The sequence below is a fragment of the Felis catus genome, chromosome C1 (genome assembly GCF_018350175.1).
Source record: "Felis catus isolate Fca126 chromosome C1, F.catus_Fca126_mat1.0, whole genome shotgun sequence".
Taxonomy (NCBI): domain Eukaryota; kingdom Metazoa; phylum Chordata; class Mammalia; order Carnivora; family Felidae; genus Felis; species Felis catus.
In genome coordinates, this window is record NC_058375.1 from 137,049,308 (window position 1) to 137,070,629 (window position 21,322).

General features: G+C 34.3%; 1 long non-coding RNA gene across 1 annotated transcript; it reads right to left on the bottom strand.

The window, feature by feature from the left end:
* Positions 1 to 1,186: 1,186 nt before the first annotated feature.
* On the bottom strand, positions 1,187 to 18,864 carry LOC111561850. The gene is made up of 3 exons (XR_002744794.2): positions 18,493 to 18,864; positions 12,633 to 12,860; positions 1,187 to 8,277 (listed from the first exon to the last, which is right to left on the bottom strand). It is a non-coding gene; the product is annotated as an uncharacterized LOC111561850 (long non-coding RNA).
* Between the last annotated feature and the right edge of the window lie 2,458 nt (positions 18,865 to 21,322).

Consider the following 21,322-nt stretch of genomic DNA (forward strand, 5'->3'; position numbering starts at 1 on the left):
TGTATTTTTAGCTATTTTAATAAATGTGTATTTCATTGTGGTTTTAAATTACACTTCCCTAATGACGGAATGATTTTCAGCATCTTTTCATGTGTTCACAGCATTACGCTATCACTGTTTTGAAATGCTTGTTCATATCTTTTGCTAACATACTCTCAAGTTTTTGTCCTCCTTATTATGAAGGCATAAGAAGTGACTATATAGTCTGGTTACAAGTCCTATGTCAGTTATATGTATTGCGTCATATAATTATGTGACCCATTATGTCACTTGCTTTTTCCTGTATTTCATTTTATATTTTGAAGATCAAATGGTTTTAATTTGGTAGACTCAAATTTATCATTTTTGTTTGTGTGTTAGTGGGTTTTTTTTGTAACATCTAAAAATTTTTTGTCTAACTCACAATTGCAAAGTTCTTTTAATTTGTTCTAAGTAGCCAAGTTAGCTGGTTAAAAACTGTGCACTTACTTCTTTTCATTCTCTTAATGTCTTTAGGATTTTTTAACCCTTCTTCAATTTCTGATAATGACAATTTGTGTTCTTCCTCTTTCTCGTACAATTAGTCTAGTTAAGTTTTCATTAATTTGTTGATATTTTCAACGAACCATATTTTGGCTTCATTAAAAGTCAAAAATTAGAAATAACCCCAAATTAACAATAACTACCTTCACCAACAGAATAGGATAGATAAGCTATTGTATTGTACCCATTCAATGGAATACTGCTCAGCAATGAGAATAAAGAAACTACCGCCACACACCATGCACAAATCTTATATGTGTCTCTGTAATTAAGTTTCTCTTTTAGACACTAACAACATTCAGAAGGTTTGTGTTATAGCGTGATTACATAAAAATACACAATAAGCACAATAAATGAGTAATATAAACTGGAAGGTAGTTAGTGCTAAGGAAAAAAAAAAGTCCATATGTAGTGATTTAAAAGGGATAGGGACTCCTGGGTGGCTCAGTTAAGCATCCGACTTCTGCCCAGGTCATGATCTCACAGCTGGTGGGTTGAACCCCTGCGTCGGGCTCTGTGCTGACAGTTCCGAGACTGGAGCCTGCTTCAGATTCTGTGTCTCCCCCTCTCTCTGCCCCTCCCATGCTCACCCTCTGTCCTTCTCTGTCTCTCAACAATAAATAAACTTTAAAAAATAAAAAAACATGTCTTGAAAGAGGTGAAGGACTCAGTCTGTTAAACATCTAGGAGAAATATAATCCACAATAGAGACTATAGCCAGTGCAGAGACTATAGGTGGGGAAATTTAATGGACATGTAGGAAACAAACTTGTAAGAGAGAAAATGAGCAAAAGAAGAATGATAAAAAGCAAAGTTAGTGATAATATGGATTGATGGGTGGAGCGATGGAGACAGAAAGACAAGATACAGACGAATAAACATAATTACTACTTTATAATGGTTTGATTTTTGTTTTTTGTATATCCATGTTTACTTATAAGAAGTTAAAACTGCACACTCACAAATTCATATAATCCCAGGAAAAATATGAAATGTGTAAAAAGAAGCAACATAATTTCATAGAAAGCCAGAACATTAGGCTGGGGAAATTGGGTGAGATTTCATAAATAAGGACATCTAAGCATTGCTCTAAAAAGTAGGTAGTTTTTTAAAAGGGGAAACTAGGAGAAGGCAACTTGGGTGGTGGTTGGTGCTCAGCAAAGGTGTAAAAAGTGGGCAAGTTCAGGACATGGTTTGCCAACGAGCTCATACTTCATCATGTCTAGGCTGGGGAATAAAGGTGAGCTGGAAGGGGGTGTTGGAAAGAAAGCATGAGAAAAGTCTTTAGGAGTTACTGTGGGCTTGGTAAGTGATACATATCATTTTATATGATCATCTCAGCAACCCTAAGATCCAGGTAGCATTGTGATCTCCTGCTACATAAAAAGCAACCCTGTTAACCCTGTTAACCCTATATAAGATGTGGCAATACAAGCAAGACTTAGCCCCATCTGTCTCTAACTGCTGAGATTGCTATCTTAGCCATTGGGGATGTACTTTCTTAAATAGTGGAACTATAAACTCAAACTGAATTCCCAATTTTGAATAATATTAGTGCCATTGACAGTCAATTATTATGAAAACAGAAGTGCCAGGTATTAATTTTATGTCTATTTGAATGCCCATCTCAAAGTGAAAAACTAATTTAACATACCCCTTATGTTTACACGTTTTACTAGTACAAATCAGCTACATGGGAATCAAGTTGTTTTCAAATTGGCCTATGTTATATGCTAGCAAAAGATAGGTTTCCATGTCACTGTTATCTCAGGGAGTCAATATAATGAGCTAACAATTACGAATTAAGATGACAAGATGCAGACACATTTTTCTAAGGAAATTCTGAAAACATCAGATTCACTTGTAATGAAGTCATATGAACTTCCTTATAGGAAATAAAATTTCATCTAGTTATTGATGGGAAATGCACAATTTTTTAATAGTTAAAAATTACTAGTTAAAATATTCTATCTAGCAGGAAACAATTTTGAAACCTATTGTGAAGCTTGTAAATCAGAATAAAATATTAGCAAACTTTGTTTGCTTTACATTTGGGGCAATAAAAATGTCAAAAATAAAAAGAAGCAACTAGCAAAGATGAAGTTCAACTTTCCAACAAACTCTCCCTAGTTTTCAAAATCACACACAAATCCACATTTCAGGATAAAGTGTTCACAGATAATCAATTTTTATAGTTCATTCAGGTGAGTTTGGTTATATCAGCAAATTTGATGAAGTCCAATAAACTCTGAAGAGGCAACATACTTTACTGTCAGTTTACTCCAAGAGAGCCTAAGCTCTACAGTTTTTGAAGTTGGCACTTCACTAATTGCAATCTTAATTGCTGTTGATTAGCTAATTGATATAAAAATTGAATCCATTTTTCATATCTGCAGAACTCTTAGTATGCCAATTCATCTCTGTTGGGTACTTTTAGACAAGGGACATCGAATCTAGCTGAAAAAGGAGAAAAGGTCTACTGTGGAATTACACAGATGATTTTATTTGTCTAAATCCTAAATATATATGTATACTAATATATATATTAGTCCTCAAATTTATTCATCTTTGTGTTATGCCATTTTTTGTCTTCTTTTATACAATGATTACATCTCATGTTGAGACAATTTCAATTCCAACTTCATCCATTAACTTTTAAATAATTTGTTTGATGTCAGGATATTCAACTCAAATTATTTTGGTGATTATCTGCTTCAGAAATTGTCAGATAATACTAATTTTTGGTTCCTGAATCCCCCTGGACAATGATTTATAGAACAATGTAATCCTACAAAAATCATACTGCTGGGGACTAATGTTGTTTAGAAATATGAATCTGGAGAATTTCCAAAGATTCTGCTGCTTCAACAGTCCATCTTATTCTGTCACTGACAAAAGAAAATAAAGGCACAACACACAGACTTCTAGTACTCTGTCTCCTGTACACTTACAAGACAATGAGAATTTCACACAATTCCTCCTGCTACCTTCCATAGTCATGACATACTAAACACAAATACTCTGTGTTGTTCTTCAATGGCCCATAAACATCTTTTCATTTTTCTTTGCATAATCACATTATTCCCTCAACCCATAAATCTGTGTGTGCTGATTACAATTCTTGCCCATCAATCCAAATTCCGTTTTCCCATATACAGTATTTATTGAATGGATCAAGGGAACGATCCTTCAAATGAAAATGGGATCAGCTAGTCACAATTAGGTCATTAATATATCAGTAAAGTTACTGTTCTTCAAAACAATGAGAAAATAAATCTTTAAAGAGATTTACATTAATGTAGACCTGTTAATGAGCAACTGTGGTGTAATTTCTCAAAACCTGTGTGACTTTGTCACTTAATAAAATTTACATAATATTTTAAGGTCCACATTTTTGTAATTATCATAGAAGTCACTTATGGTAGCAAATGTCTTTCTGACTATTGACAGCTTTGAAGATTTTTCTCTCAATTTTAATAAAAATATTAACAAGTTTTTAAGGGAATTAAAGTAGTTATTGTAATATATTAAGTACGGTATTAATTATAATTAGAATGCCACCAAATTCATTTCTAAAGCATTAATCTGATACAAAATCTGCTTTACAGATTACTTAGGGACATTTATTTATAAAATATCTAAACAAAATGTGATCTGAAAATCGTACATTTCAACACACTTTGTTTTGGGGAAAACACATTTTGATAAATTTAATTTTATAGAAAAGTCTCCACAAGCAGAGGTTTTATAAAAAAAATATTAGAGTATTTTTCTCCCTCAGGTTACAAAGAAAAATTGTAGTGATCTTATCTGCCATAGATTTAGATTTGATCCATTTTAGGAGATTAGCAGAATGAAGCTGTACCAAAATAAAAGTTACAGGTACTTACTAATCAGAGCAAATTTTGGATGAGTGTACATGACCAAATAACAGCGAATACCTATAACAAGCTAGACTACTGTTTTGCACATCTCTGCTCCACTGTGGTTTTCAAAGGGGACACAGTGTCTGAGATAATGTAACACCACACATGGTGAATATCAAGTTTAATTTGTGGTTCTGTGCATCAACCTGAGGAGGGAAAATATTGGTGCCACTTACATGGCACATAGATTATTAAAAAGGTCAAAAATATATAGGTAGAGAGGTTTGATTTACAGAATTATTTAACATAAAAACTTTACACAGCATTAATCACCAAAATAGTATAAATTGCTAATTAATGAAATTTATGTAAACTACACCTTCTTTGCTTTAAAATGTGTTAACATTAAAAAAAATATTTATTATTTTTTGTTAATTCTGATTGGCCAACTATTAGTCTCAGTCTAAATTGGTTAGTATATACATATAGATGTATATATGTATCCATATATGTACACATACACACACATATTTACTACATAATAAAAATGCATGGAAGTAAATAGGTAATTGGAATGCCAACAACTTATATTACATAATTATAGGTAAGATATTGAACTCCAAAAATTTCAGATATTGAAAGCATTGCCATGTGACTGTTCAGCACATGGTTTGGGGTTTTAGGTATTGTAGACAGTTGATTTTCTGTGTCAACTAAAACCATTTCCTGGCTAGGAAATGGTGCTCAGTGCTGCTTGGTCAAGTTCTCTCTAGATGATGCTGTGAAGGTATTTTGTAGATACAAGGTCACTTTTGACTTTAAGTAGGGGAGATCACCTGCAAAAATGTGGGTAGACCTCACTCATCCCATCAGTCCAAAACCTTAAAAGCAAAAACTGAGGTTTTCCAGAGAAGGAATTCTTCCTCAAAACTGTAATGTAGACATCCTTTCCTGAGTTTCCAGCCTGATGTTCTGACATGTAGATTTAGGACTCAAGCTGCAACTTCAAATTTTACCCGAGTTTCCAGCCAGTTGTCTTCCAGTGTGAATTTAGGACTTGCCAGACCCCCAAATCACACAAGTCAACACCTTCAAGTCTCTCTCTATATATATATTTTGTATATATAATAATATTATGTATCATATAGCTAATAGATAATATTATAATCTCCATCTGTAGTTTCTGCTCATATTTGTCTTGAGAACCTTGAATGATAACAGTGGGTTCTGCTTTACCACTTACCATCTCTATAACCCTGGCACATTTCTTTGACATCTCTGAATCTCTGCTTCTTCATAACTCAAATGAGCATGGAGTCTATTTTTCCTTTTATGTTTCTTTTACTGTGGTAATAACACTTAACATGAGCTCTACCCTCGCACATTTTTAAGTGTTTTCTATAGGCATGATGTTGCATAGTAGCTCATGAGAACTTACTCATCTCCCATAACTGAAATTCTATACATATTGATCAGCAAATCTTCATTTCTGCTCTCCCTCAGCCCCTAAAACCCACAATTATATTCTTTGCTTCCACAAATTTGATTATTTTAGATACCTCATATACGTGGAATCATGCAGTATTTGTCCTTGTGTATCTGGCTTGTTTCTCTTAGTGTGATGTCCTCCACGTCCATCCATGTTGTTGCATATGGCAGGATTTCCTTCTTTTTTGAGGTTGAATACTATTCAATCATATTTGTACACTAATACTTGTAAGTTTGTAATGAGGAGTAAATCGTATAAGGAGGAAAATCGCACCTTAAGAGTGGCTGTCACTGTAGAGGTGCTTCTGAAAAGATGGCTACTATATTTATGAACTACTTAAGCAATTAAGTTTGAAGAGAAAAACTAAAAAAGATAAACCTTGGTAGAATTGGAAGCCGTCCCCCTAAAACTATGAACATTATTGGGATGTTAGTCTCCTGATAAAGTGGGCAAAACTTTAAAATGACCAGCTGCCATGATTTAATACATTCAAATATTAAACACGACAGATATGGAGAGTGAGGAGCAGCAGTGTCAGACATGTGGTCGAGGTAGACCAGACCTTGGAAGGCTTTAGTGAGGCAAGGAAACAATGTTTTTTTCTTTTAATAATTTTAGCTTCTTCCCTCTTTCCATTGTCTTTCTCTGCCTCATTCCTCAGCTTTCGTTCGTGTTGCACCAGCCTGAGCTGTGTCACAGATTTATGATACTCGAGTAGAAGGCACAGTCCCTCTTCAGTGTAGTGGAGATGGTAAACGAGGGCAGTGATCATTTGCAGTTCTCTGCAGAGCTCCACACCCTTCACTGGGATTAGTCAAATTGGATTTGTAACGTGCTTTAAACTCCTTAGAGGCTGTTCTGTAAACAGCAGGTAATATTTTAGCCCTGTATTGCTCTGATGGCTCTTTTGCCCTATAGGATCTGTCTCCGCCCAACTGCACCTGCTAAAAGAGGTTCATGGCTTCTCTTTATAAATTTTCAGTACTTAAGATTTTACTGCATTAAATTTTACTGCATTTACACAGTATGTACTGCATTTACACACATTTACTGCTACACACAAAATGTAAGCACAAGTGCTATAAATTGAAAACATTTAAAACAAACAAGCAAACAAACAAAAACCTCTTGGAGTTTTGGTTAGTCATGAGTCCAGGATAATGCGCTTGGAGAAGAGGGTCAGACCAGCATATGTCACTAAAGACAGCACTTTACCTGTGGTAAAGCGGCAACTTGAAATCACCATTGGGACTTTGCCACATGATTTTGTGGAATATAGAAGCCAGTTGATCTTGGAGATTTTCATGTTTTCCATTGATTAACAGGAGAAATCAATGGGGTTGCAGATGTTTGTGAGGATCACGTGGTGCAATACATGTGAATCCACTTTATTTCTAGAATTTGCAATGTATAAAATACTACCTGAAAAGTACCAAGGTGTGTTTGTTTTCCCATGAAAGCATTGTTTATTTAGAGATCATATCTTTTAAGACACTTAAAATGTCCAGGAAGAAGAGTATATTATTTTTTTAAATCAACATCTGATCTTGTGTATGCATCTTTTGTTATTTGATTTGTCTTTTGCTTCTAATTATCAGATATATTATCATATGCTTACATATCATGACCCCTTTTCAGTAAGTGCCATCACTGTGTCATCAGAACTTTTTCAATATCATTATTGGTGAGTTCTGGTTCAGATTGCATGCTATTGAGTAGAGAAAGTCATTTGTCTCCTAGTTATTTTGCAGGTGTTGTCACTAGAAGGTTTTATCAACAATGTAAATATTTAAATTACCTTTTAAGAATGTTTTCATTCAATAGTATCATATATTACAATAGTGTGCTCATGAAACTTTTAAATATCTCTCATTGGAAAAAATCAGGCCCCAAACAAGGGCTTCTGAAACTGTTTCTGAAAACCTGTCAAAATAATAAAAGACATGAGAGCATTAAAAATACATTGGAGTAAAAATATCTCTGAAATGAGGATGTCATTTCTTCTCTAATCATCTATTGCCATTAAATTGGAACATTGGTTGAATTTCAAATAAAATAAGAGGTCTCTTAAATTTAACTGTCATATTATGTTACCCTATGTGATTTTATGAGATGTTGTGTTAGCAAAGAATGGGAAAGCACTGAATATAATTCAGAGAAGTATAAACTAGATAACGTGACTTGACAACTGAAATTTAAAAGGGAAAGTACTTACAGTAGTTTCATATCCGACATCGCCATCAAGTCATACATTTAACAAAGAAGTTTAGTTTGAAGGTTGGTAAAAATACATTGCCGGGAAATATGTAGATCAAGTTTCAGGAAAGATTCAAATTGTGTTGAGTAGTTTTAAGACACTTCTTTGTTTCTGAAAAACAATCCCTTTGTTTCACTGTTATGCTGTAAAATATAGAAAGAAAAAAAAAGCAAGTTCAATTTCAACAATATTATCATTCAACAATTTGAGACCAAATCCTTACTCTTACACATTTCTTCCTGGTGGAGGGAGGTAAGATCTCATTTTTGAATAATATTTTACATGGCAAAAACCATCTCTAAATGAAGACCCTTTTTAAGGCTGTGATATTATTTTATTTAAATCATCAATATTCTGGGCATGACCTACTTTATGGAGAAGATTCATTCTTTGCTGAAACATAATTGCATTATCAGATATTAAGAAGAAGCCATGAACCACAAAATGGAAACAGCCCTCCAATGGCCATATCATACTCTGAAGATGATTTTATTTTAACATTTTTGTTGTTAGCCACAGCAGCAGTGTGCTAAGATGGGAAACCCAAATTTCAACATGATTCTAACCTGAATAACATTTAAATATACAAACACTAAACTGAATAATCAATAATAGATTTTTAGTTAGATCACAATTTCTTTGGCAGTAAATGGCATATAGGCGAATCCATCGGAGCCAACTCCATCTTCATTAGTGTCACAGTTTTGCAGGATCTTTTAGAAGCAAGAAGATATTTCCATGTTTTCCAACGCTCCGTTGTTTTTCATTCTCCATCAAAAATTTGCAATGACACTACCACTTTCTATTCATTGCTTATTCAGATTTGTAAATGGAATTTATTGCAAGCAATGTCATTTTACAGATTAAATTAATATTATTATAAAGAGCTTTAAAACTCAAAGATATTTATGAGTCATGCTGAGAAAGGATCTGTACTCAGTTATAATGATTAATAATAAGTCCCCCAAGTTTTCACAGATGAAATCGCCACCACGTGCATATTTTGAGCACAAAATAGATAACTATAATTCTAAAAGAAGAATGGAAGAAGTGCTGGACCACTAATGCATCAGTTGGATTCTCATGTTATTGGGGGATTGAGTGAAGTTTTGCTTTCAGAATTGGTTGATCTGTGCATAGGCAAATTTGAACATGTAGGCAAACTGAGTGTCTATTTGAGCATATATATTTGTGGTAAATCATTATAATATTTCCCAACTAATTGTACACCTTGTAACATGACATTGCAGGTTGCTGTTCTCACCATCAAAAGGTGGAGTCTATTTGTCTATTCTCGTGTGTATGGGCTGGACATGTAAACTGTTTTGGTAAATAGAATGTGGCTCTTCTAGTCTTCATCTAAATGGATGAGTGTGCATGAGCGCAAGTGAAAGGAAGTGAAGAACCACCAGGGAAATCTATTTATGAGAAATCAAAATCTTTGTTGTTTAAGCCACTAAATTTTGAAAGCATCTATATCACAGGAATAAATGAACTAAACAATATTGAAATTAAGCTGAAAATTGAAAGATAATTAGATATTAAATATTAAATCAAACTTCCACAGGTGTCCTGTTTCTGTTATTTATATGGGAAGTATAATACCCATAATTAGGCACTTGTAACTGCTTTGAATCTACCTTTTGCTAGTAATGGGCCTGGAGAAACAAACAAAAAGTGTCTAAAATGTAAGCCATTATATTCATTACAATAAAACTTTGATTAGCTGGAAGTTCCAATCAAACTATCAACAGAAAAATGGCAACAGAATAAGCTAACATTAAGGATTTGTTTGATGTTGCAGGTAACTTTGAGTTATGTTTAAGTACAGTGGTTCTCAAATATGAGGAGTCTTAAATTCACTGATGTCTGGTTTCCATTCTAGAATCTCCGATGCAATTAATCTGTGTAAGGTCTGAGTATCAGGATCTTTACTCAGTAAAGAATATAGTCAGTCTAGGGGCCCCTAGCTGGCTCAGATGGTAGACCATGAGACTCTTGATCTAGGGGTTGTGAGTTCCAGCCCCATTCTGGGTATAGAGATTACTTAAAAATAAAATAAATAAAAATAAAAGAATATTAGTCTGTTTAAATTTCTACCCTGTATGTTTTATGCGTTTATAGAAATTATATATATACACACAGAAAGAGAAAGAAGGTTTATACACACACACACACACACACACACACACACACACACAGAGAGAGAAAGAATGACAACAATTTACATATATACATATATAGGAAAAGTTTATATAAACAAATTATATGTAAGAAATTACTCACATAAATTGCTTATATATATTATTTATATAACATATAATAATAGTACAAGGTCACCATTATCACCATTAGTTCTATATCTATTATTTAAAGAACCAGTAATAATGGTGACCCTGTACTATTACGTGGTCCTAAAACCTGGAACAATCTTGTTTCTATTATTTTGCAAAAAAGATACACTATTAATTTTTTTAGAAATATTTTCAACAAAAAAAGCTTGAGAAATTTTGGGAATGCCCCTAGCTAGAGATTGAGTAAGAAAGCTGTTACATGTGTTGCTCTATTTAATTAAAATTGTTGTTAATGTTATAGGTTTGCTAAGCTAGTTTCTGAAATGGTTTACATGATATGTTTTTTAAAAATTATTATTAAGATACTTTAAATTTCCATAGCACTATTATTCCAAATAATTCAATTATAATCTCTACAACATCTCAGTAAGCATAATACTTACAAGTTTAATAAAGATAAAATAAGCAGAAAAATTGCCATCCTATTAATAGATGTCACTGTATTATAAATATTCTATCCTTTGATGTTTTTACACAATTGTGGTTTACTTACAAGCTGTATAAATCCCAGGGTAATTTCCAAGACAGTGTTCTCTCTCTCTCTCACAATAATGGGACTTTTTACTAGAGTTTGTTAAAGGTTGCACTAAGTATGTAACACTGATATATATATATATGTATATATATATATATATATAAAATATGCATGATAATTAAATAGAAAAATATTTTCCTCTTTATTTTTAGATTTAAATTTTTACTTGAACTTTGTACAACATTAATTCAAATGAATGAATATCCTCACCCTATTCTGTAAATGTTCAAAATTAATTTCCACTCTGAAGCTATTACACTTCATTTTTCCTAACTTGAAAATGCTCACTTTTCAAATTACCCCAGAAAGAAGTGGTCAATGCATGCAAATCAATATATTCAAAGTATTCACATATTTACTAATTCTCTTCTCCCTCTTTTGATTTTCACTGTAAAACTTGATAAACATTGCATGTATTTCCTTGTTGTTTGTATATATATTATGATGAAAACATCAATTATTTTTTCTGGTGATACCAGATAGTAATATTAACATGATGATTGACGAAACTCAAAAATTTGTAAGAATTTTTTTCTCAAGAGCTATACACGGTTCTTAGAATTATAGCTTTGTTGCTCAAATACAATTGAATAGAACGGTTTTGATGTACTATTTCCATGGTAATACCTTTTGGAATTCTGATGGTGTTTTCTCCATGGAAAGACTTTGTGGTCACTAAGTAGAAGGGATTGTGACTGGCCAACTGTATTTTATGACAAGACAGAGGGGCCTTTATCCCAATTAACTGAGTGACCTGGGACAACCACTTCCGGCACCCAAATGCAATGTCTTTTGTCAAAAAAGGCAGAGAAGTAAAATACCTGCTACCAAATGCTACAAATGGATTTTTTGAAAACACACACATTCACAAGTGAAGGGACCCTTGTCTGGTGCTCTCCTGGGTCCTCATGATGACAATGGCATTCTATTTTGAACAAATGAATGATAAATGAATGATAAGTACTGTTGCTTAGGGAAGTGATATTCAAGTACTGTTAGGACTCCAAAAAAAAAAAAAAAAAGAAGAAGAAGATGGATACATTCTGTACCTTGGCATATAATCATATATGTTATAACATTGTTACTATATATGTATATATAGATGATAGATAGATGTTTATATAAAGCAATAATATTGTTATAATAATAACAAAACTGGCAACAATACATACATGATATTTTATCTTGTGTAATAATAATAGTAAACACATATGGTCCACATGCTTTTACTCATTAAGTCACCTAATCCTCACAATAACCCTTATTTGGCACATTGCAGAGAAAATCAAAGGAGGTACAAAAAAATTAATAACTTGTCTAAGATCTGACAGCTAATATCTATAGTATGTCTCAGAGCTGTAATTTAAACACATTAAATCTAATTCCCAGACTTTATGCTTTAAAACACTAAATGAATCTGCTTCTTATATAGAATAGTTATCACAGTACTACTGCAATTCAGCTTCTATTCAGGTAGTGTATCTTGGTACTTGGGAGAGTTTTTTATGCATAGTCATTATTCCATCCCAGAAGAATAAACTGTCAGAATATAGTGCTCTTATACTAAGTCTGCTTGTATTTATCTTATAAAAATATCGCATAAGCTTACCTTTGAGATTTTGTGACAAGTTTAATTTGAAAATGGCAATGTAAGTATTATTTCTTAAACATTCAAAGTGTAGGGAATATTTCTGAATACTTCACGTAAAATAACATTCTTTAATAATGTTCATGGATATACTCTTTCTAATAACACCAGAAGTTTCACAGATGAAAGTAAGTTGCATCTCTGTTGCATTAGTCAATTCTTTCTCACATGTTGACTGCTCGTCATTGCCTTAAACATAAACATAAACATGAAATGGTCTTAAACAATAGCAAAAAGCATGTATGTTGGTAAGAAAAAAATAACCAGGTTACTAAATTTCAAGGAAGTGAGCATATATAGAGTGAGCATATATACAGCATATATATTCTAGTAGTTGAAATAACTGATGACACCATGGCAAAGAAGGTAAGCTGGGACGCTGACAGCCTGCTACATGTAAGGTAAGCACAGGGAGAGGGGGGTAGAGTAGTCTAAACCAAGTGATAACAACAGCAAGATAAGGACAGGTGTTTTTAAAATTACATTGACCTGAATTTTTCTCATTGACTTCTAACTAAATGCACAGTGTCCTTTGCTCTTATTTGAAAATAAAAGCTGGGGAGGAGCAAACAGGAAGAGAAAAAGTTAATGAAAGAGAAAACTTGACAATCTATGAATCTCATAAGTGGCTAGGAGAGGAGAGGGCATGTTAAGAGGAGATTTGCTGTGAGTAGTAATTCAAAAGGATGGTTTGTGGTGACACTGTTTTGTTTCATCTTCCAAATGAGCCCCCAAAGAAACCAAGTGGTAAACAACTTTCTTGGGGGTAAGCAGAAGCTTATAGTTAAGATCTAGAGTTAGCTGGTTTTATACCTGGAGACTTAATAGAAAGAAAAATGCTCATTTTGGAAAAGTGAACTTTAGAGGAGTCAAAATTGTATATATTTTTTAAATCGGAATATTTGCCTAAGGAACCATTGCAATCATGTCATCATTTGTAGTACATTTACCATTGCAAGTCTGGAGTTTGGATTGAGAATATACAATTAACTGCCCCAATAATTAATATTATTATAATAAAGTTTTTGACATAAGATCGGAGATAAACTTCTGTTTTCATCCCACATCCAGTTCTCAACCTAGGGAAGCTAGAGTGTTTACCTTCTGTGGAGGGAAATAAAGGGGCAGTTGGAGTGGATGAACAGTGCAAGTGGGTAAACAACAGGCAACCCAGACTTAGGAAGAGTGGGAGATGGAAGTGGGCCCAGGAGCTCCAGTGTTCTGTTCAGGTCTCTTCTACTTAGGCCTAGAGATATGGGCAATTAACAGGAAGACTCATGGAATGACTGACACTGTCCTAGAAACTCTAATAACCCCTAGAGCCAAAAATCTATCAATATTTAAATTGAATCTGACAAGTACCACCAGGTGGCACCACACTGTAGTTGAGACTTGAATGGATTTGAACATCATCCACACTCAAAGGTTCTCTCAACTGTTGCACACGGTCATCCTAATAATTATATTAAACTCTCTGTAATGTAACACCCAGTTTAGATAATTGTATTTTTTAGTGTGGATTCCTTAGTTTGTAGTCTAATTGTATATGCCAAAGAGAACAAAGTCTAGAATTCCACAGTTTTACTACTTGGGTAGTCCATATCCTTGAGAGACAAAGATTTTTTAGCTAATCTAGGAAACCTACATAAAGTACCAACACACTCTGGAAATCACATTAGGACTTAACCATTCAGTGGAAATATATTATGTTACTTGAGCCAATAACCCTCTCACAGAGGAAAATTTTTTCAAAAATTTCCCCCCACCAATATATTTTTTTAATATCAGAGAGATAAAATAGTCAAAATATAGGAAAAAATGAGAACCTAGAAGACATTTGCTTATTTTTCAGAAAGAGCAAAGAGAATTTCTACTTTCACTGTGGAAAACTTAATTCTTAATAAACCAACATCTCACAGATAACAACTGTAATATCTAGGCAAAATATGAAGATCTAGAAAGTAAGGAAAAGCAGGCCAGTTTTGAAGAGGACCCAAAATCTAAGGAGGTTACTGGCCTGGGTGAGTTTCCTGTTTTGGGGACTTTACACTGAGGGTAGCTGTGGTGATTCACAAAACTCAAATAGAGTGCCTTTCATTGTTCTGGCTAGAAAAATAGGGAATGAGTTGTGTCAGCCTGGATAGAATTTCAGAAAGGCGAGAGAGAGAGAGAGAGAGAGAGAGAGAGAGAGAGAGAGAGATCCAAAAATAGAGAAAAGACTCAACGTTTCTGTGTCTAAATTCTGTTCATGTTTCTGGCTCACCTTCAAAACATGCATTCATGAAGTAAACTGAAAACATTCTGGGCTAAGAATGAACTATGGTAAGGAAAATGAAGATTCAATATGCTGTGTACTTAGGCAAGGCTGAGTTTTCAGTTTGAGACTAACCAGAGTAATTTTCTTCTAAAGAAAACACATCATCTCTCTTAGAGGACTAGAAGAGTATCCAGAGTCTCCACAACAAACCTTCATGATGTCCAAGATATTATAAACAGCTTTATGCAATTAAACTTGAAAATTGAGACCCTAGGAAAATATTACTTGTCAGATATCAAGGATTACTTTGAATCTACGGTCATTGTGATATTGACACAAGGATAGAAAAAGAGCAATATAGAGAAGAGAAGCTAGAAACACACCTCTTGATTTATCACAAAGGTACGAGTGTAGAGAGGGAGGGGAAACTTGTAGGAAAAAATAAAAATGAGCCCCTGCCTTGTACAAAAATCATTTGGGATAGGTGTAAGTATAAAATGCAGAACTATTAACTCTTTGAGGATATTATGGAAAAATATCTTCCTATTTTGGATAGGAAAAAGCTCTTTTAATCAAGAAAAGAAAGCAGTAAACAGTAAAGAAAAGATTAACAAATTCAAGAATTAAGAATTTTTGTTCTTCAAAGATACCATAAAGTAATAATATAGAAATGCCAGGTAAAACCATAATGAAAGTCTACTCTATACCTACTGTATTGGGAAACATTTTAAAATTAACATTACCAAGTGTTTATTGATGATATGAAACAACTGGGTTTTTTAATGTTGTTTCAAACTAGAAACAACATAATTTTCAATCAATAGTAGGATGGAAAAATAGAATGTGGCATGTTAATCAATAAAATCCTATATAGCAGTTCTAAGTATAATAAAAGCTTGGATTGCAAGTAACATGTTTTGCAAGTGTTCTACAAGATGAGCAAACATTTCTAATACATTTTAACTTGATAAACGAGTGATGTCTTGCAATACGAGTAGTATTGCTGTAGAATGTCACATGATCACAACTGAGCCAATGGTTCTTCTCTCTCTCTCTTGCTGTGGGAATTTGGGTGATCTTCTCCCATGCTCAGATGCTCAGTCTCAGGCTGCAGTGTTTGGCATAAATCAGTGATTTTTCAGAACATTGGAAGGTGCCCACGACTGGCACTAGTGTATTTTTTGTCACTTCGAAGCACCTATGGACAGTGCTTTGCTTTTCCATACAAGAGTGAGCTTAGGAATGCTTTGCTTCATTCTGGGTCAGGCTGCCTGCAGATATAGACCCTTTCCTTTGCTGCCTTATTGCCAGTTACATTAAATACACTACATGAAAAGTTTATTAATACTGTACTGTATGTAGTCAATATCTGCATGAGTGTATACAATGGCCTCCATGCAGAAAAAGTTTCCATTGAGCCAACAGACAGCAGTGATTCTGTTAGTGATAGTGAAAGTCTTCCTACGCAATAACTCTCTTCTCTCCTCCCTCACACCAGCCACAAAACTTTTCAAAAGTAAGTGAAAGTTAATTTTTTGATTTTTCTTTGTATTTTGTATTTTCTTCATTATTTGGTATTATATTACAGTATTAGAATAATTTTTAAAAAATATTTATTCATTTGGGAGGAGAGCGTAAGTGGGGGAAGGGCAGATAGAGGGGACGGAGCATCTGAAGTGGGATCTGCACTGGCAAGCTGATAGCAGCAAGCCTGATGAGGGGCTTGAACTCACAAACTGCAAGATCATTACCTGAGCCAGGGTCCGAGGCTCAACTGACTGAGTCACCCATGCGCCCCTAGAATCATTTCTACATGAATTTTCTGGGGGGGGGGTTGTGGAATGAATCATCTGAGTTTCCATTATTTCTTATGGGGAAATTTGCTTTGATATACAAGTGCTTTGGATTACAAGCATGTTTCTGGAATGAATTTTGCTTGCAAACCAAGATTTTACTATACTTCAAATGTGGTCCGCTAACTGCCAGTGGCAAAAGAAATGCCTGTTGTTGATCTATGAAGAGATAAGGAATTTTTACCAGAATAAAACAATCGATTACTTCACTAATCACACTAGGTTTTGTTTGTTTTAGGAAGATTTTCCCAATGAAGATGCAGTACATTGATTTACATTCTTGTGTGTTCATTTACATTCCTTGTGGACTTGTCATTTGAGAATGAACTACTTTGAGTGGAACTGATATACAGAAAGGAAAATGAACAAACTAGATCTACATACCATAATATAATCCTAGAAACACATGTTTAACAAAGAAACAAACACTGAAAATTCACACAATATTTTCTCAGGTACCTAAAGATCTAAACAAGAAAAACTAATCTATATGAACAAGCATATTAAAAGTAGAAAGAAAAAGATGAGGAAATGATGACCACAAAAGTCAGAATATGCTGGTTCTCTGCAAGGAGGTAGTGTGTGTGTGATCACAAAAGAATAAATGGGGACTCTCTGCTGGCAAGTGTTCTGTTGATTGATTTGGTTCATGGTTACATGGTGTATATTTCAGAATTATTTTTAACACTCCAAATGCATGTTTTATGCAACTTCATATGTGTGCTAATCTATTAGAAAAAAGGAAGAATACAGAAATTTGCTGTATGTAATGTCTAAATAGGAAACATTATTTTAGGCAAAAGAAAAAGGTTACAAAAGGGGTACATAAATTAAAAAAAAATTTTGTCCTTTGTCTAACAAAAATCACACTTATGTGAATTGAACCTAGCAATGATTACAAAAGAAAAAAATGTGGACTGTCACATTAGGGCCAGGTTGAAGAATCCAGCCCTGGAACTGCTGAAAGTAATGAGGAGGCTATGAGATAAAGGTAAGACAACAGGAGGAAGACACATGAAGGAACAAAACATGGATATGTTAGCCAGTCTTTAGAGTAACGAGAAGAAACATTTTAGCTCGGTTACTACAGTGACATAAGAAAAAGAAAGGAAAGAAGAAGGGTAGAGAGGAAGAAAAGGGAGGAAAGGAGGGAGAAAAAAAAGAATAATAATGAAGTCGCCCTGCTTAAAAAGACAAAACAAAACAAAACAAAACAAAAACTTCTAGAAAGTGAAGTAAATTGAAAATAGATGGAAGGTCACAGAGTGAAAAATACTAGGGTGGAATAGAATGTAATAAGTAGAATAAGTGAACAGAAAGAACAGAAATGGATGAATCACTATCTATTAAATACTAGTGTCTGGACAAAATATGTCAGTGTCTCAGGACCTGCATCATCTAGGGTTAACACCGGGGCTCCCCAGTAGTGGCAACCAGAGATCCGGAGATTTGTCAGGTTGGAAGAGAAGTGTCTGTCCCCATACTTGCACCATATAACAGTGACATGGGGACTGAATGACTCTGATAGACACACCTGTTCAAAATTGGGGGAGAGGGAATGAGAAGCAAGTAGCAGTGAGTGACCTGGAGTTATTTTGAACCTGACTGAGCATCTGGTGATGGATGTGTGGTGACCCTTGGTCAGCAGAAAGAGAGTGGCATGCTGTATGAGTAGCAGGGAGGGCAAGCTGAAACCAGCTGGGACATTCACCTCTGTCTGAAACTCCCTCTAATGATGGCGCCTTTCAGAAAGCAATGGTCCATGAGCAGTGTCAGGCCACATGTTGCTACCAGTCTACAAGAAGACAGATGCAGAAATTAGAATAAACACTTAGAAAATTTTATAGTGCTTTTATCATTCAAGTGAGTGACTGGTGCAGTCCTGTTGTTAAAGAGCATAAAGGACTGTGGTTGCTATCAAAGCTGTGTGACAAATTGCATGTGCTTTCAAGCACAGCTGAAACATGACGCACCGTAAGACATTTAAGTTTAGGCTGTTATATAACTATGATAGACCCAATGTATTATAACTTTTAATTTATACAATCGTTTAAAGTTTTCACTGAGCTTTAAAAAAATTATAGTTTAATATTATTAGCTACATTAGGGAAGTAAACATTGTATTATTCATTTTAACCCTAATTTGCATTTGATGAAACAAGCTTCAACTCTGTGAATGCAGCAGCAGAAATAAACCAAATGATGACAATAAAAATGATTCTGAAGAAAGGGGATCAAATGAGTTCATACTAGTTTTACTTAAAAGTATGACCTCTCATATATTTACCATAATTGATGGTAAGTTGCTGAAACAACATTGTATTATTTGTGGAAATGTAATAGCTAATGAGGCAATTAAACTTTCAAAACTTACATGGCATTAACATAAAAAGCATAAAGAATTAAGTTCAAAACCAAAGAACTATTTGAAAGACAGATTATTAACTTAAAAAGTCAACAGAAGCAGATGTTCAATATTTTACACATAAACATGAGTGCATTGCAAGCTTCTTATGAAGTAGAACTTTGGGTTGCTAAGACTGAGAAAAACATAAAAAATTTCAAAAGCATTTAGAACTACTGCAGTATATGTGTTTGCTTGGAAGTGTTTTGTGACTGCTGCAAAGAAGGTAATTCAAGTGCCATTTGTCAATGACACACCATGTTTGAACATATTCAGGTACTGAGGGCCAGTTAGAACAAACAATGTTAGCAAAGTATTTTTCACTGTAACTTGATTGATGCAGAAATATTGTTAAAAGGTGTTCCTTTTAACATATGGACAATTTAAGCTTGATGGTTTTTTTTTCTTTTTCTTTTTATTTATTTTTAAAAATTTACATCCAAGTTTGTTAGCATATAGTGCAATAATGATCTCAGGAATAGAATCCAGTGATTCATCTCCTACATATAACACCCCGTGCTCATCCAACAAGTGTCCTCCTTAATGTCCCTTGCCCATTTAGCCCATCCCTCCATCCACAACCCCTCCAGCAACCCTTAGTTTGTTCTCTATATTTAAGAATCTCTTATGTTTTGTTCCCCTCCTTGTTTTTATAGTATTTTTTCCATTCCCTTATGTTCATCTGTTTTGTATCATAAATTCCACATATAAGTGAAGTCATATATTTGTCTTTCTCTGACTGGGTAATTTCACTTAGCATAATACACTCTAGTTCCATCCATGTTGTTGCAAATGGCAAGATGTGATTCTTCTTGATTGCCGAGTAATACTCCATTGTATATATATACCACATCTTCTTTATCCATTCATCTGTCGATGGACATTTGGGTGCTTTCCATACTTGCACTATTGTCAATAGTGCTGCTATAAACCTTGGGGTGCATGTGCCTCTTCGAAACAGCACACCTGTATCCCTTGGATAAATGCCTAGTAGTGCAATTGCTGGTCATAGGGTAGTTCTATTTTTAATTTTTTGAGGAATCTCTATACTGTTTTCCAGAGTGGCTGCAACAGTTTGCATTCCCATAAGCAGTGCAAAAACATTCCTCTTTCTCCACATCCTCACCAACATCTTCGTTCCCTGAGTTGTTCATTTTAGTCATTTTGACAGGATTGAGGTGGTATCTTGTTGTGGTTTTGATTTGTATTTCCCTGACAATGAGTGATGTTGACCATTTTTTCATGTGTCTGGATGTCTTCTTTGGAAATGTGTCTATTCATGTCTTTTGCCCATTTCTTTACTGGACCATTTGTTCTTTGGGTGTTGAGTGTGATAAGCTGTTTACAGGTTTGGATACTAACCCTTTATCTAATATGTCATTGCAAATATCTTCTCCCATTCTGTAGGTTGCCTTTTAGTTTTGCTGATTGTTTCATCCACTGTGCAGAAGCTTTTTATTTTGATGAGGTCCCAGTAGTCCATTTTTGCTTTTGTTTCCCTTGCCTCTGGAGACATGTTGAGTAAGAAGTTGATGCAGCCGAAGTCAAAGAGGTTTTTGCCAGCTTTCTCCTCAAGGATTTTGATGGCTTCTGTCTTGTCTTTAAGTCTTTCATACATTTTGAGTTTATTTTTGTGTATGGTGTAAGAAAGTGGTCCAGATTCATTCTTCTGCATGTCGGTGTCCAGTTTTCCCAACACCATTTGATGAATTCTTTATTTCTTTGGATATTCTTTCCTGCTTTGTCAAAGATTAGTTGGCCATATGTTTTGGGTCCATTTCTGGGTTCTCTATTCTGTTCCTTTAATCTGAGTGTCTGTTCTTGTGCCAGTACCATACTGTCTTGATGATTACAGCTTTGTAATATATCTTGAAGTCCAGGATTGTGATGCCTCCAGCTTTGTTTTTCTTTTTCAGAATTGCTTTGGCTATTTGGGGTCTTTTCTGGCTCCGTACAAATTTCAGGATTGTTAGTTCTAGCCCTGTGAAGAATGCTGGTGTTATTTTGATATGGATTGCGTTGAATATGTAGATTTAAACTTGATGATTTTATGATGGAAGATCTCTCTCTTTTTTTTCTTTCACACTTTTGCTTATTTTTTTTCTTTAAACAAACACAACTACCTCTGCACTCCATA